We start from the raw sequence: 17,677 nt of genomic DNA on the forward strand, positions 1-17,677 counted from the left end.
GCTGTATGCTAAGGCAGAAAAGGGAGCTAATATTTATTGGGTGTTTACAACGTGCTAAGCACAGTGCTAAGCATGACACATACATCATTTCATTTGATCCTCATAGTACCACTGAGATGGGTACTATTTTCAGGCCCATTTTACAGGGGAGGAAGCTGAAATGTTAAGGTTGTGCCTCTGCAAATCACAATTAGCTAAGTGGTAGGAGTATCTGTATCCGTCTTTGACTACAGAGCCTACTATTTTAAGGAGTCATTGACATTTCTTCAACCAAAAAAAAAAGAGAAAAAAAAAAACCTCACTCATAATACATACCATATTGAAATACAGTTAATTGTTTACAGCTTTCCTCTCAAGAATTGAGCAACTTGAAGACAGATTGTCTTACTTATGTCTTGTTAATAACACCCAGCAGAGTGCCTGATACATACTAGATGTTTTAATTAGCGTGAATGAATAAAAGAATAAATGAGCGGACATGTGACCCAACCAGATACCAAGTTCCATGCTAATAATTCTTGCAGTAGAATTAACTAAACCTTATTGCTAGAGGACATGCTGATTTCTAGAGTCATTTGTTTAGGGTCATCTGGGTGGCTCCGTCAGTTGAGTGGCGTACTCTTGATATCAACTCAGACTCCTGGGTCCTAGGATGGAGCCCTTCTATGGGCTCTGTGCTTAGCAGAGAGTCTGCTTCAGGATTCTCTCTCTCTCTTTCTGTCCCTCTCTTTCCTTATGCTCTCTCTCTCTCAAATACATAAATCATCTCAAAAAAGAAAAATAATCATTTGTTTAGTCCTTACTACTTTAGGATAGACAGTCCTAGTGAGAGTATATGGATATCCCAAGAAATATAACATATATTGTCTCCTGTCAGAGAGCTTGTAATTATTCAGTGATAAAATTCATAAAAACACACGGAAATATTTAATAAGTATTAAAATTGTGATACTATTAAGTGGACATAAATAATGTAGAAACTGGAGTTATTTGGAAAAATGTCATGGGAGACATGGAACTTACCTGGGGATTGAAAATATTGGACAACTGGAAGGAAGACGTTTTAGGTGGGGAATAGTACTGACAGCAACACACTCTTTTTTTAAAAAAATATTTTGTTTATTTCTTTGACAGAGAGCAAGACAGCATAAGTAGGGGAAGTGGGAGAGGGATAGGGAGAAGCAGGCAGGGAGCCCAGAGTGGGGTTTGGTCCCAGGATCCTGGGATCATGACCCGAGCTGAAGGCAGACGCTTAGCTGACCGAGCCACCCAGGCATCCCAGCATTAATTTTTTTTATTGTGGTAAAATACGCATGTCATAAAATTTGTCATTTTAACCATTTTGAAGTATATAATTCAGTGGCGTTATGAACATTCATGACGTATGTTTGTGACAGTTTCGGAAAACAATAATCTGACAAGTTCTAACTAGTTACCTGCTGGAAATTCTCTTTAGACTCATGTAAATTTTGATTTCATTTTCCCCAATCTCCCAACTCCAGCTTGTTTGTGAAAAATTATGATTTTTGCATACCTGGAACTGCAAAACAATGAAGCCAAAATAATAAAAGATAAACCATTCCAGATGAGAGAGCAGCGAAAACCCTACTGGTAGGAAGACCAGAGACCAGTTTTTTCACAATAGCTCTGCTACTAATGAGTATGTTCTATTGTTTATAAGGATAAACTAGGCCAGTTATTTATATCCGCAAGATCCCTTACCAGTCGTAAACCTCATGAATCCAAATGTATTAAAATGGCTTATGAAAGAATGCTCTGTGTTTTCTCTGAAAATGGGGAGTCATTTGGTCTTAATACTATATGAAGAGGCCAAAATAGTTATCTAGCTCAGCTGGGCACTGCCCTGGATCCTGGCTATGCTGCAGCGACTTTGCCTTTGGGCAACTGTAACTTCAAAGTCAGGACTACGGACTACTTCCCTACTATATGTTCAGTTCAGTGTGGCATCTGTCTATGGAGACTTAGTAAATAGTCTAACCGAGAAAGAGGAAAATTCCAGTTTTTCAAGACTTAATATGATGAGGTATTACAAAAAGATACTGAAATTCTTGCTATCAAGATTCTAATGTACAAAATCATCTTTATTATCAGGCTATTAGTATTTGAGATAACTGTGCATGTATATTCATGTATAATAATGTATCACTTATGCTGGTATCCATACAAACCAATGTCCACTTGAGGTATTCTGTACTTTGATGTGCTTTCTTTCCTGGTCAATGACTCTAATGGGAAGAGGCCCTTAGGCTCTTAAAACTACTTATTAAGAAACTCTCAAAATTAATTACAAAATAGTGCGTTTTAAATGGTACCCAAGAGACACAAAAGGTCTTTAATGATTCTGAAAGTACCGAACTTCCTTGGAAGCAGGAAATAGCTTATAACTTGTTTAACATGGTAAATAAAACATACAAATAGTTAAAATATACAATAAGAAAAATAAATTTGCTTCCTTTTCCTAGGTACTAGTAGGTTTTTTTTTATTGTTGTTCCTTCTCAGAAAGAAATATGCCACCAATGAAGGTTAATGACATAAAACATTTAATACTCTGCTTAGTTGGCAAATGGCTAAGATGACTCTAATGTCTTATTTATTAGACATTGTTAAAAACAAGAGAGATTTAAGGATACTGGACTCTGGAAAAGCACATTAATTTTGTGTGTATTTAAAAATGGATATTTGAAGTTACTTATTTTGAAAATCATGATGTATTTCTTAATGCATATATAATTCTATCTCCTGCATCTCGCTACTTACTATTTTTGAGACAAGAACTGGGTTCTAATTATTAGAATGAAATACGTTTACAAATTTAGGAGCCTAAAAATCTTGACATGGTTTAGAATATGACTGTGTACCTATTCATTCTCAAGTGGTCCTTCTTCTGATAATGCAAATATAAATATTAAACATATTTAAATCCTCTCATTAGTAGACATCAAAGGTTTCATGACTTTTAAACCCATGGGTCTGGATGGCTCTTATCCTTGTGCTAAGAAGGAAAGATGGAAGACTTCCAAAGACCAACAATGTGAGCATATTTCCTGCCTCTTAACTTCCAACGGTTCTCTTTTCCTCCAGAGATTCTGCTTCTAAATAAACATAAATGTCTTTTCCTTGCTCTATTACTTTTATTCCCTTTTATTAGAAAAACAATAACATGTTTAATTCAGAAAATGACTTTTAAGGTGCTCCACTGGGAAACATTTTGTCAAGAAGTATGTCTGTGGTCATAAATTTATAGTGTGTGCAGCTGCCTTAATATTGATTAAGGAGTGCGTGGGTGGCTCAGTCAGTTAAGTGTCTGCTTTCAGCTTAGGTCATGATCCCAGGATCCTGGGATTGAGCCCCACATCGGGCTTCCTGCTCATTGGGGTGTCTGCTTCTCTTTCTCCTTCTTCCTCTACCATTCTACCCAGCTTGTGCTCTTTCTCTTTCTCTCTCAAATAAATAAAATCTTCAAAAAATGTTGATTAAGAATTAAATCTCTATACCTGCTTACATAAAATTATATGTATTCTTATTGATATATTGCAGTCATTGCCAGTTATAATTCGTGTTTCAAATGCTTTGAGTTTGAATATAATGAATCAAGTACTACATAGTGTGATGGCACTCAATGCAAAATATAATTTTTATTACATATTATTCTCTTCTAAGGCCAGCATTTCAAAAGAGTTCCACTAAACAAGAGCTGCTTTTGGTATGTTTCGTGTTTGTCTATATATGCACAGAAATTTTATTCTTCTGTATGAAATGCTCTGACATAAAAACCATGTTGCCAGGGAGTTGTTGCTTGGGTATTTCCATTTTTATTCTGAGGCCACCAGAGCTTTTTAGTGCTAAACCCTACATTACTGTAGACATATTTCTAGCTCCATCCTGAAATACTTTTATCAGCATTTTAATAAAATGAAAAAAAATATTTCACTGAAAAAAAATCTTTTCAGCAGGATTTTTGGTTCATCATATTTTCATCTGTAATTCTTTTTTTTCTGCTATGATGTATGAAAGTGATCTTCTCTTTTGTTTTGTAGAATTTTTGTCCTTTCGTCATTTTAGAAATAATAAGCAACCAATAAATACTTTAAATAAGTACATGAATAAATAGGATAATACAATTATATTTAAGTTTCTGAATATTTTCCTTGTCTTTTCTGACTTCAAAATACTTTCATAAATCTTTTTCTGACTTTATAAGTAGCATCTATAATCTCCAGCAGAGCTGAGGAAATGAATTAGGTAGACGAATACTACTTTCCCTCCCAGTTTTATTGAGAAATAATTGATATTCATCCCTGCCTAAGTTTAAGGCTTATAGCATGAAGGTCTGATTTACATATATTGGGGAAATACTACCACAATAGGTTCAGCTAACACTTCTCATATGCATACAATAAAAAGGAAAGAAAGAAAAAAATGGGAAAACTTGTCCTTGTGATGATAACTTTGAGGATTTACTCTCTTAGGAACTTTCCTATATCGTAGAGCAGTGTTAGCTATAGAAATCATATTGTTCATTACATTCCTAGTCCTTATTTATCTTACACCTGGAAATTTGTAACTTTCACTATCTTTCTTCACATTCCCTCCCCATTTTGAGTTAATTTCTCTGAGTAGTATAAGATATGAATCCAGTTTCATTCTTTACATGAATATCCAGTCATGACAGACCATATATTAAGGAGATTGTCTTTTCTCCATTGAGTATTTTTGGTTCCCTCATCAACTAGTTGACCATATATACCCTTGGCGTTTTATCTGGGCTCTTGATTTTGTTGATTGATGGTTTGTCTATACACATCTTCTTTATCTATTCTGTGGATGGACACTTGGCTATTTCCAAATGGCTATTGTAAATACTGAAATACACATAAGAGAACATATATCCTTCAACTTAGGGTTTTTGTGTTATTTGAGTAGATAATGGTGTGATTGCATGGAGCACAGGTGTAGTGCATAAACAATGAATTTTGGAACACTGATAAAAAACCAAAATTAAAAAAATACTAGTGTGATTACTTGGTTGTAGGGTAGTTCTATTTTGATTTTTTTTAAAAGATTTTATTATTTATTTGTCAGAGAGAGAAACAGAGGCAGACAGAGAAAGAAACAGGCTCCCTGCTTAGCAAGGAGCCTGATGCAGGACTCGATCCCTGGACCCTGGGATTATAACCCGAGCCTAAGGCAGCTGCTTAACCAACTGAACCACCCAGGTATCCCCTATTTTGGATTTTTTGAGGAAACTCTGTACTCTTTTCCACAATAGCTACACCAGTTTACATTCCCACCAAAAATATGTAAGGATTCTTTTTTCTCCACACCCTCATGAATACTTATTTCTTAAGTTTTTTATTTTAGCCATTCTGACAGCTGTGAGGTGATCTCATTGTAGTTTTGATTTGCATTTCCTTGATAAAAAGAAAAGAAAGAAAAAAATGGGAAAATTTCTCCCATAGGTGATGTTCAGCATCTCTTCATATGTCTGTTGGCCGTCTGGAGAAATGTCTGTTCATGTCTTCTGCCCATTTTTAAATTAGATTATTCATTTTTCGGTGTTGCGTTGTTTCAGATCTTTATATATTTTGGATACTAACCCTTTTTGGATATTTAGATACTAACCCTTCATTTGCAAATATCTTCTCCCAATCAGTAGGTTGTCTTTTAGTTGATTTTTTTCCCCCTTACTATGCAGAAGCTTTTTATTTTGATGTCCCAGTAGTTAATTTTTGCTTTTATTTCCCTTGCCTTGGGAAACATATCAAGAAAACTGTTGCTACAACTGATGTCAGAGAAATTACTACCTGGTCACTCTTCCAGGATTTTTCTGGTTTCATGTCTCACATTTAGGTTTCTAATCCATTTGAGTTTATTTTTGTGTATGCTGTAAGAAAGTGGTCCAGTTAAATTCTTTTGTATGAAGCTGTCCCATTTTTTCAACACCCTTTTCTCAGTGGATATTGCCTCTTTTGTCAAAGATCAGTTGACCTTATACTTGTGCCATATACTTATTTTTGGGTTCTCCAGTCTGTTCTTTTGATCTATGTGTCATTTTTGTGCCAGTACCATACTGTTTTGATTACTGCAGCTTTTTAGTATGACTTGAAATCAGGAATTGTGATTCCTGATTCAGGCTCTTTTGTGGTACAAATTTTAGAATTATTTGTTCTAGTTCTATGAAAGATGCTGTTGGTATTTTGATAGGGTTTGCATTAACTCTATAGACTGTTTTGGGTAGTATTGACTTTGTAACTATATTTGTTCTTCCAATCCATGAGCATGAAATATCTTTCCATTTCTTTGTGTTATCTTCAATTTCTTTCATCAATATTTTATATTTTACAGAGTTGAACTCTTTCATTTCATTTGTTAAATTTATTCCTAGGTATTTTATTATTTTTGGTATAGTTGTAAATGGGATTACTTTCTTGATTTCTCTTCCTGTTGCTTCATTATTAGTGTACCAAAATGCTGAAGATTTCTGTACACTCATTTTGTATCCTGAGACCTTCCTGAATTTATTTATCGGTTCTAGCAGTAGTATTTTTTTGATAGAGGCTTTAGGGTTTTTTTATATAGGGTATTATGTCCTTTGTAATTAGTGAAAGTTTTACTTCTTCCTTATAATTTGGATGTTTTAAATTTTTTTTTGTCTGATTGCTGCAACTAGAACTTTCAGTACTTTGTTCAACAAAAGTGATGAGAATGGACATACTTGTCATGCTCCTAATATTAGGGGAAAAGCTCTCAGTATTTCCCATTGAGCTTAAGACTTTTGTTATGTTGGGGTTATTAATATTATTATTATTATTATGTTCATATAAGGCCTTCCACACCTAGTTTGTTGAGAGTTTTTATCATCAATGTATGTTGTACTTTGTCAAATGCTTTTTCTGCATCTGTTGAAATGATCATATGGTTTTTATCCTTTCTTTTATTGATGTGATATATCACACTGATTATTTTACAAATACTGAACCACTCTTGCATCCTGGGAATAAATCTCATTTGATCATGGTGAATGATTTTTTATTATTGGATTTAGTTTACTGATACTTTGTTGAGGTTTTTACGTATATGTTCACCAGAGATATTGGCCTATAGTTCTTTCTTTGTAGTGTCTTTATCTGATTTTGGTATCATAGTAATGCAGGCCTTGTAGAATGAATTTGGAAATTTTGCTTTCTCTTCTATTGCTTGGAATAGTTTGAGAAAAATAGATATTAACTCTTCTTTAAGTGTTTGGTAGATTTTACCTATGAAGCCATGCAGTCTTGGACTTTTGTTTGTTAGAAGTTTTTTGATTATTGATTCAATATTCAATATCATTGCTGGTAATTGATCTATTTTCTATTTCTTTTTGATTCTGTTTCAATAAGTTCTATGCTTCCATTTATCCATTTCTTCTAGGTTGTCCCACTTGTTGGTAAATAATTTTTCATGATATTCTCTTACAATCTTTTGTATTTCTGTGATATTGGTGGTTGTTTCTCCTCTTTCATTTCTGATGTTGTTTGACTCCTTCCTTTTTTTTTTTTTTTTTTTTTAATGAGTCTGGTCTAAAGGTTTATCAATTTTTTTGATCTTTTCAAAGAACCAGCTCATTTCATTGATCTGCTCTATTGCTTTTATAGTTTTTTTTTTCTTTCCTTTTTTTTTTAAGATTTTATTTGTTTATTTGACAGAGATCACAAGTAGGCAGAGAGGCGGGCAGAGGTGGGGGGGGAAGCAGGCTCCCTGCTCAGCACAGAGCCGATGTGGGGCTCCATCCCAGGACCCTGAAATCATGATCTGAGCTGAAGGCAGAGGCTTTAACCCACTGAGCCACCCAGGCGCCCCGCTTTTATAGTTTCCATTTCACTTATTTCTGCTCTAGTTTTTATTCTTTCCTTCTTTCTGCTGGCTTTGGGATTTGTTTGTTCCTTTTATTTCTCACTCTTTTAAATGTTACGTTAGGTTATTTATTGGGATTTTTCTTGCTCCTTGACATAGGCTTGTATTGCTATAAATTTCCCTCTTAGAACAGCTTTTTGCTGTATCCCAAAGGTTTTGGACTGTTATGTTTTCATTTTCATTTGTCTCTATGTATTTTTTTATTTCCTCTTTGATTTCTTAGTTGACCCATTCACTCTTGAGTAGCATGTTATTTAACCTCCATGCCTTTGTGCAGTTTCCTTTTGTGTGTGTGTGTGTGTGTGTGTGTGTGTGTGTGTATGTGTGGTTGATTTCTAGTTCCATAGCATTGTGGTCTTTGGACTTGGATCTTTGAATCTTTGACCTTTGAATTTGCTGAGACTTGTTTTTTGTCCCAGAATGAGTTTTATTCTGGAAAATATTTCATGTGTAAAGAATGTATTCTGCTGTTTTAAGAGGAATGTTCTGAATATATCTGTTAAATCCAGCTGATCCAGTATGTCATTCAAAACCACTGTTTCCTTGATTTTATGTTTGGATGATCTGTCCGTTGATGTAAGTGGGGTGTAAAAGTTTCGTATTACTATTTTATTATTATTGATTAGTTCCTTTATGTTTGTTATTAACTGGCTAAAATATTTGGGTGTTCCCATATAGGGTGCATAAATATTTATAATTATTATACCTTCTTGTTGAATTATCCCCTGAATGATTATATGGTATTCTTTGTCTCTTGTTATAAACTTTTTTTGAAAATTTCCTTTGTTCAGTTTAAGTATTGGCACCTTAGTTTTCTTTTCACATCTATTTGCATGATGAATTCTTCCCATCCCATCACTTTAACATGCATCTTTGGATCTTGTAGGCAGCATATTGACGGGTCTTGTTTCTTATCTATTCTGTTACCCTATGTCTTTAGACTGGAGCATTTGATCCATTTTCATTCAAGGGAATTATTGATAGGTATGTATTTATTTTCATTTTGTTACTTGTTTTATGTTTTGTTGTTGTTGTTCCCCTCTTTTCCTTTCTTCCCTTGCTCTTTTCTTTCACAATAAGTTTGCTTTCTTTAGTGATATACTTGGATTCCATTCTTTATTTTTTGCATATCTATTGTGTTTTTGATTTTTGGTTACCATTTGATTTTTATGTAATATCTTCTGTAGGTAGCAGTCTAGAATAAGTTGCTGGTCACTTAAATTTGAACGCATTATTTACTCCTTTCCTCCCCATATTTTAGTTGTATGGTGTCATATTTTACATCCTTTTATTTTGTGATTCCCTTGACTTTTATTTGTAGATATACTTATTTTTACTGGTTTTGGGCTTCCTGCTTTTCTTACTCTTGCTTATGGTTTTTCCTTTCCACTCAAAGAGTTCCCTTTAACCCTTCTTGCAGAACTGGTTTTGTGACAGTGAATTCCTGTAGCTTTTGTTTGTCTGGGAAACTTTTTTTTTTTTTTCCAATTTATTTATTTTCAGAAAAACATTATTCATTATTTTTTCACCACACCCAGTGCTCCATGCAAGCTGTGCATTCTATAATACCCACCACATGGCACCCCAACCTCCCACCCCCCTGCCACTTCAAACCCCTCAGATTGTTTTTCAGATTGTTTCCATAGTCTCTCATGGTTCACCTCCCCTTCCAATTTACCCAAATTCCCTACTCCTCTCTAACGCCCCTTGTCCTCCATGCTATTTGTTATGTTCCACAAATAAGTGAAACCATAACTCTTTATCTCTCTTTCTATTCTGAATGATAGCCTTGCTAGATAGAGTACTCTTGACCACAGATTTTTTTTTTTTTCTTTTCAGATTTTTCTTTCAGCACTTTGAATATATCATGCTTATCCCTTCTGACCTGCAATGTTTCTGCTGAAAAATTAGCTGATAGCCTTATGGGGTATCTCCTTGTATGTAACTGTTTTTTGTTGTTTTGGTTTTTTTTTCCTCTTACTGCTTTTAAAATTCTCTCTTTACCACTGCTTTTTGACATTTTAATTACTACATGTCTTGGTGTGGACCCCCTTGGGTTGATTTAATATGGGGATCTCTGACTCTTGGATCTAGATTTCTGCTGTCCCCAGATTTGAGAAGTTTTCAGCTATGATTTCTACAAATAAGTTTTCTGCCCCCTTTTCTTTTTCTTCTTTTGCTAGAATCCCTATAATGTGAATGTTCTTATGTTTGAAGGTATTGCTGATTTTCCCGAGTCTATTTCTCCTTTTACATAATTTTTTTTCTCTCACTTTTTCAGTTTCCCTACTTTTCATCACTCTGTCTTCCAGGTCACTGGTTCATTCTTTTGCATCATCTAGTCTACCATTTATTCCATCTAGGTGTTTTTTATTCCATTTATTATGTTGTTCATCTCTGATTGGTTCTTTTTTTTTTTTTTTTAAATCTCATTTGTAAGTGTCTCACTGATGTTCTCCACTCTTTTCTCAAGCTTAGTGAGTGTCTTTATGATAATTATTTTAATTTCTCTATGAGGCATGTTACTTATCTCCATTTCACTTATCTCTCTTGATGTAATTTTGTCTTGTTCTTTATTTGGTACATTTTCCTCTACCTCTTTTTTTTCCTCTAATTTTCTGTGTCTGTTTTTGTGTGTTAGGAAAGACAGCTACTCCTAGACTTGAAAGTAATGGCCTTGTGAAGAAGAGGTCTTGTTGTATCCTGCTGTGCAGTGTCCCCTGTCGACCAGAACCTGACACTTCAGGGGTGTCTCCTATATGTGATGCGTGTGCCCTACTGTTGTGACTGAGCTGCTCTTTTCTTTAGTCCAGTCACCTGCAAGGGCTCTTTTTGCCTGTTGTGGGCAATGTTTGGTCCCTGTGTTGTTAGTGGGCCAGTCTGGGTCGGCCTTACGTGTGAGCTGAGTCAGACCAGACATTTGTTAGAGATGCAGCAGCACAGAACTGCAGGGCACTTTCCTTGTGTTTTCCATGGAGAAGCTTTCGTTGGTGGACAGGGCCTGCAATCAGACAGATGTATGCTCCCACCCTGCTGCTGGGGTTATAGTCTGACTAGTGTGTGTACGGTTATCTTCTCCTCTCTCCAGGACAGAAGTTACTTTGGAGTAGTGCTAGCCACTCTAGGAGCTCCTCCCACACTGCCAGACCTGTGGCACCACCTTGTGTAGGTTCTGACCTAGAACGTGTTAGGGAGGAGAGATGCACTGAAGCAGTGTGGGGTTGGAGTGGCAGGGTGGCAGTTGCTAGCAAGCTTTGCATACTTCAGCAGGTCCTCTGTGGGAGGGGTCCCTGCAGCGCCTAAACTTAGGTGGGCTGTCTAGAGGATTGAATTGGTAGGAGCACAGTGCAGGGCAGGGGGGCTGGGGTGGCAATGCTAGCAAGTTACATAGATTCCAGTGTGTTTAAGCTGGGGAACAGGGGAGGCAAATGGTACCCGAAAATTTCTTTGTTCCTGGAGGAGTTCGTCAGCCATTCTGTCCCTCTGGACACACTCTGAGATTAGTAAATAACTCTCCTTCCTATATACTCCAGGCAACTTTCAAATTGCTGCTTGTATGCTATAGTTCCATGGGCTGTTTGTTGTGCACGCTCTTGAAGGGTAAGGACTCAGATTCCTCTTACTCTCCTGGCTCTCCCATAGCTGAGCATACTGATTTTTTTTTTTTAAATCTAGTTTTTATGGCCTGTTGCTTTTAAGAATCCATGAAATTCAGCCTCTCTGGTCCTCAAAGCCAAATATTATGGATATTCTTTATCCTTGTGCAGGTTCCCCAGTGTAAGGGTATGCTATTCTCCCTCTCCCATCTCTGTGCCTGCAGCACAGTGAGAGTCCACTTAGTTCCCAAATGAGTCTCTGCTCTTCCTACCTATCTTATTTTATTTTATTTTTCCAGTGTTCCAAGATTTATTGTTTATGCACCACACCCATCTTAGATGTGGCTTCTGCTCTACATTTAGTTGTGGAGTTTATTCAGCTAGGCTTTGGATAGTTTTCTGGGTTATTTACATTGATGTGAGTGTTAAAGGGTTGTATCAATGAGATGAGGTGAGCATAGTATCCTCCTACTCCACCATCTTCCTCTGAACGAAAGAGATATCTGTTGTTGACTATAGCTTTATAGCATAGCTTGAAGTCAGGAAGTTCTATGCCTCTTCTTTTGTCCTTTTTTTCTCAGAAATTCTTTGAATCTCTAGGGTCTTTTGGATATAAATTTTAAGAGTGTTTTTTTTCTACTTCCATAAAACATGCCACTGGAATATTGGTAGGGATCGTATTGAAGCTGTAGATGACTTTTGTAGCATTGACATTTTAACGCTATTCGTTCTTCCAATCCATAAACATGGGATACATTTCCATTTATTTATGTCTTCTTTGATATATTTCATGAATGTTTTCTAGGTTTCAGAGTAAATTTCATTTACCTTCTTGGTTAAGTTTATTCCTAAGTATTTTATTGTTTTTGGTGCTATTGTAAATGGTATCAATTTCTTTATTTCTTTTTCAGAAAATTCATTTTTAGTGTATAGAAGTAGTACCTATTTTTGTATGTTAATTTTTTATCCTGCAACTTTACTGAATTTATTGATTAACTCTGGCATTTTTTTGGTTTGAGTCTTTAGGATTTTCGATATATAAGTTCATGTCATCTGTAAATAAAGACAATTATACTTTTTCCTTTTTAAAGATTTTTATTTATTTATTTGAGAGAGAGAGACAGTGAGAGAGAGCATGAGCGAGGAGAAGGTCAGAGAGCGAAGCAGACTCCCCATGGAGCTGGGAGCCTGATGTGGGACTCGATCCCGGGACTCCAGGATCACGCCCTGAGCCGAAGGCAGTCGTCCAACCAACTGAGCCACCCAGGCGTCCCTATACTTTTTCCTTTTTAATTTTGAAAGCTTTTATTTCTCTTACTTGTTGATTGCCCTAGCTAGTACTTCTAGTACTATGTTGAATAAAAATAGTAAGAGTGAACACCCTTGTGTTGGTTCTGATCTTAGAGGAAAAGCTTTCAACCTTTCACCGTTGAGTAGTACATTAGCTGTGGGGGCTTGTCGTATATGGCCTTTACTATATTGAGATGTGTAAAGAGCTTTCTTATGTCTTCTATGCCTAATTTGTTGAGGTGGTTTTTTTTTTCATTATGAATGGATGTTGAATTATTTCAAATAACTGATAATGAGCATATGATTTTTTTCTTTTATTCTATTAATGGGATATATCACATTGATTGATTTGCATATATTGAACCAGCCTTATATCTCAGGGCTAAGTCTGATCTGACTTATCATGGTCATAATGGTGAATAATATTTTTAAGTGCTGCTGAATTGGTTTGCTAGTATATTTATTGAGAGCTTTCGCATCTATATACATCAGATATTGACCTGTGGGTTACTTTATCTAGTGTATTTTTCTGGTTTTGGTATCAGGAATGCTGACCTTATAAACTGAGTTTGGAAATATTTCTTCTTCTTCTAGTGTTTGGAAGAATTTGAGAAGAATTGATATTAATTTCTTAAATGTTTGGTAAAATTCACCAAAGTTATCTAGTGCTGGGCTTCTCTTTGTTAGATTTTTTATTACTGATTTAATACCTGTACTCCTTATTAGTACAGGTATCCCTTACTTTCTGAAAGCTTGCATTATGCCACTTTGCTTTTATGAAAGACATACATTGGTACCTGTCTTCCTGCTAACCAAAAGAAATCCCAAGAGGATTTTTGGTTTTATTTAGAAAAAAAAGCAAAAAAACAAAAATCACAACTGTTAACATGGTATGATAGGTCTTTTCTGTTATAATCTTTATCATTTGTTTCCTCTGCTAACTTTGGCTCATTTCTTCTTCTTCTAGTCCCTTAAGGCAGAGAGTTAGATTGTTTATTTGGAATTTCTCTTTTTTCTTAATATAGATTTTTATTACTATAAACTTCCCTTTTATAGCTGCTTTTGCTATATTCCACAAGTTCTGGTATGTTGTATTTTTATTTTCATTTGTGTCAAGAAACTTTTCTTTTCCCCTTTAAAGTACTCTTTGATCCATTGTTTTTTCTGGAGAGTATGGTTTAATTTCAAGTATTCATGAGTTTTCCAGTTTTCCTCTTGTTATTGATTTAGTTTCATGCCATTGTGGTCAGAGAAGTTACTAGGTTATGCTATCAGTCTTCTTGAATTTTTAAGACTTGTTTTGTGGCCAAAATATAATCTATCCTAGAAAATATTTCATGTGTGCTCTGGAAGAATGTGTATTCTGCTATTGTTGGATAGAATGTTCTATATATGTATGTTAGGTCCATTTAGCATGTAGTGTTCAAATCACTGTTTCCTTATTGATTCTGAGTGATTTATCCATTGTTAAGAGTGGGATATTAAAATCCCCAACTCTTATTGTATTATTGTTTATTTCTCTCTTTAGTTTTGTTAGTTTTTGCTTTAGGTATTAGGTGCTCCAATCTTGGGTGCATAAATACCTACAATTGTTTTGTTTTCTTGAGGTATTAATTCCTTTATAATTATATAATGACATCTTTGTCTCTTCATCATTTTTAGACTAAAGTCTATATTGTCTGATATAAGTAGTTACTCCGCTGTTTTTCTTATCATTTGCTTAAAATGTCTTTTCCCATCTTTACTCTCAGGCTATGTGTATCTTTAAGGCTAAAGTGAGTCTTTTCTAAGCAGAAGCATATGGTTGGATTTTTTTTTTTTGGTCAATTCAGCTATTCTGTGTCTTTTAATTGAAGAATTTAATCTGTTTATGCTTAAAATAATTACTGATAGGTAAGAACTTACTATTGCCTTTCAGTTTATTATTTTCTGGTTGTTTTGTAGATCCATTAATCCTTGTATCTAATTGTACTGTCTTTTTTTGTATGTTTTGATGTCTTTTAAGAGGTACCAATATGCTTTGACCTCTTTATCATGTTCTTTCAAGTAATTCTATAAAATATTCCCTTGTGGTTACCATGAAGTTTACATAAAGTATCTTAAACTAGGGTGCCTGTGTGGCTATTGGTTACATGTTTGCCTTTAGCTCAGATCATAATCCCAGCATCCTGGGATCGAGCCTGTCATCAGGCTTTCTGCTCAGTGGGGAGCCTGCTGCTCCCTCTCCCTCTGCCATTCATGCTCATTCTCTCTCTCTCTCAAAAATAAATAAAATATTTAAAAAAGAAAAAGTATCTTAAACTTACAAGACCCTATTTTCAACTGATAACAACTTAACTTTAATAGAATTTGTAAACTTTACACTTTTATTTCTCCTCCATCTCATATTCTAGGTTGTTGCTGTTACCATTCACATGACTTTTATATAGTATAACTAATAACAGATTATTGTAGTAATGTATATTTTTATTACATTCAACTTTTTCTTTTAAACTAGAGTTTAAGTCAGTTATGCTCCACTATTTCCATATTGCAGAACCTAGTTGTGACTATATATTTACCATTACCAGGGAGATTCACACAAACTTTTTTGTTTTTATGATGTTCATTAACATTATTTTATTTCCACTCAAAAAACTCCCTTTAACATTTCTTGTAAGGCAGGTCTGGGGGTAATAAACTCCTTCAGCTTTTGTTGGCTTTGGAAAGGCTTTATTTCTCCTTTGTATCTGAAAGAAAGCTTTGCCTTGTATAGAATTCTTGGCCAACAGTATTTTCTTTCAATATTTTGAATATGTCATCCCACTCTCTCAACCTGAAAAGTTCTGTTGAGAAATCCATCAATAATCTTACGGAGATTTCCTTGTATGTAAGTTCTCTATTTTCTCTTGATGCTCTTAAAATTATTTCTTTGTCTTTGTCTTTGACTATTGACAATTTAATTTTAATGTGTCTTAGTATAGCCCTGTTTTCATTCAACATATTTGGAATCTTTTGGTTCATGGATTTGTATGTCCATTTTTCTCCCTAGGTTTTGGAAATTTTCAGCCATTGTTGTTTTAAATATACTTTCTGTTTCTTTCCTTTTCTCTCTCTCTCTTTTTAAAAATGCCCATAATGAAAATATTCTTTCATTTCTTTGTGTCTCACAATTCCCATAGCTTTTTTAACTCTTTTAAAAATTTCTCTTTTTGCTTCTCTGACTGGGTAATTTCTAATGTCCTACTCTCCAGTTCCTGATTCTTTCTTTTGCGTGGTCAAGTATACTTTTGAAACTACTGAATTCTTCAGTTCAATTATTATATTTTTCAACTCTAGGATTTCTCTTTGTTTGAAGTTTTCTGGTTGTTTTTTGATGGTTGCCATTTCCTTATCAGACTTCTCACTTTGTTCACGCATCATTTTCCTAATTTAGTTTATTTCTGTGTTTTCTTGTGGTTCACTCATCTTCCTTAAGAGAGTTATTCTGAAGTCTGTGTCTGACACTTCATAGACCTCCATTTCTTTAGGGTCAGTTATTAGAGCTTTATTCCTTTCCTGGTGTCATGTTTATCTCATTTTTCATGGTTTTTAATTCCTTACATTTATATATGTATATTTGAGTCTCCTCTTCTAGATTTTACGGGTTTGTTTTGTTAAAGACAATTTTTTTTTTTTTTAAACCAGTCCAGCTGTTTGGGCTTTTGGATCTGTCTATTAGTATTGCCCTTATATACATGGGGCCTGCTATTATGATCTATTTGGGGGTGAGTCAACTAGTTGGGCTCTGAGGATGAGGATAAGGGTTTTGCCTCTGTCTGAGAACTGTTAGATAAGACTACTATCTTGGTTCTCTATGAAGAGATTATAGGATGAGCTTTGTGCTTGCCTGGATTTTGGATCAAATTACTAGATACTCAGGACTGAGTATTATATTCAATGATAGATGAGGTTATCAGTTAGTTTCCCTACCCTGAGGGGCAAGATGATGAGACCCAGGGCCTATACAGCTGATTGTTTGGGGGCCTAAATCCAGAGTATCTGCTGAATTCTCTGGTCAGCTGAGTCTACCAGTTTTGTTCTGCAGATGATGGAAGCCACAGGCTGTGCTCTCTGTTCAAGGGCAGTTGAATGGATTATCCAGTTTCCCAGATGCTTTGGTAAGGTTTCCTTTCCAGACAGGCTGAAGGATGTTTTTAGTGATAGGCAAGGCTACTCATTAGATTTCCTGCCCAAGTATAGTGCGGAAAGCAGCCCTAAGTGAGGATAACTCTTTATTTGTTGTCTTAGCTCAAGCTGACCAGCACTCAAAGTTCCCTCACTGAACAGGGATACTGGCTTTGCTCTGAACCCTCCTGGCTCTGCCTACCTCTCAGCTGAGTGTTGCTGGGCCACATAGATTTCAGGAATTGTTGCCAGCCCTTCTGGTCAGATGGAGCTAGAAGGTACTCTTCACAGTGGGTGGGATTGTGTCTTAGCTCCTTTAGAGAAGGGGTAGAAGGGGTAGGGCTCACTCCAGGCTACTCTCAATTTCCCAAACAGGCTCTTTGGATGGGAGCCACCAGGAACTACCCTCAGTCTTGGCTACGAATTAAAACTTGTACTTGTGTGTAGCACAGGAATACTTGTGCTCTGTGCTGCTTTGTTCTGGGGGCCTATCACTCTGTTCATCTACCTCTCAACTCAAATATGCTGGGCCACACTGCTTCCAGGAATTGTCACCAGTCCTTCTGGTCAAATGGAACCAGGAGACACTCTCTACAGTGGAGGTAAGGCTGTGCTTTAGCTCTGCCTGGATGTGGGCAAACTGGGCCCTGGAGCCAGCAAAACTCCTTGTTTCAGGAACTGAATTCAGGAACTGAATCAGATCTCTATCCTGCTGAGTTCTTTGGTCAGA

The sequence above is a fragment of the Neovison vison genome, chromosome 4 (assembly GCF_020171115.1).
Source record: "Neovison vison isolate M4711 chromosome 4, ASM_NN_V1, whole genome shotgun sequence".
Classification (NCBI taxonomy): Eukaryota; Metazoa; Chordata; class Mammalia; order Carnivora; family Mustelidae; genus Neogale; species Neogale vison.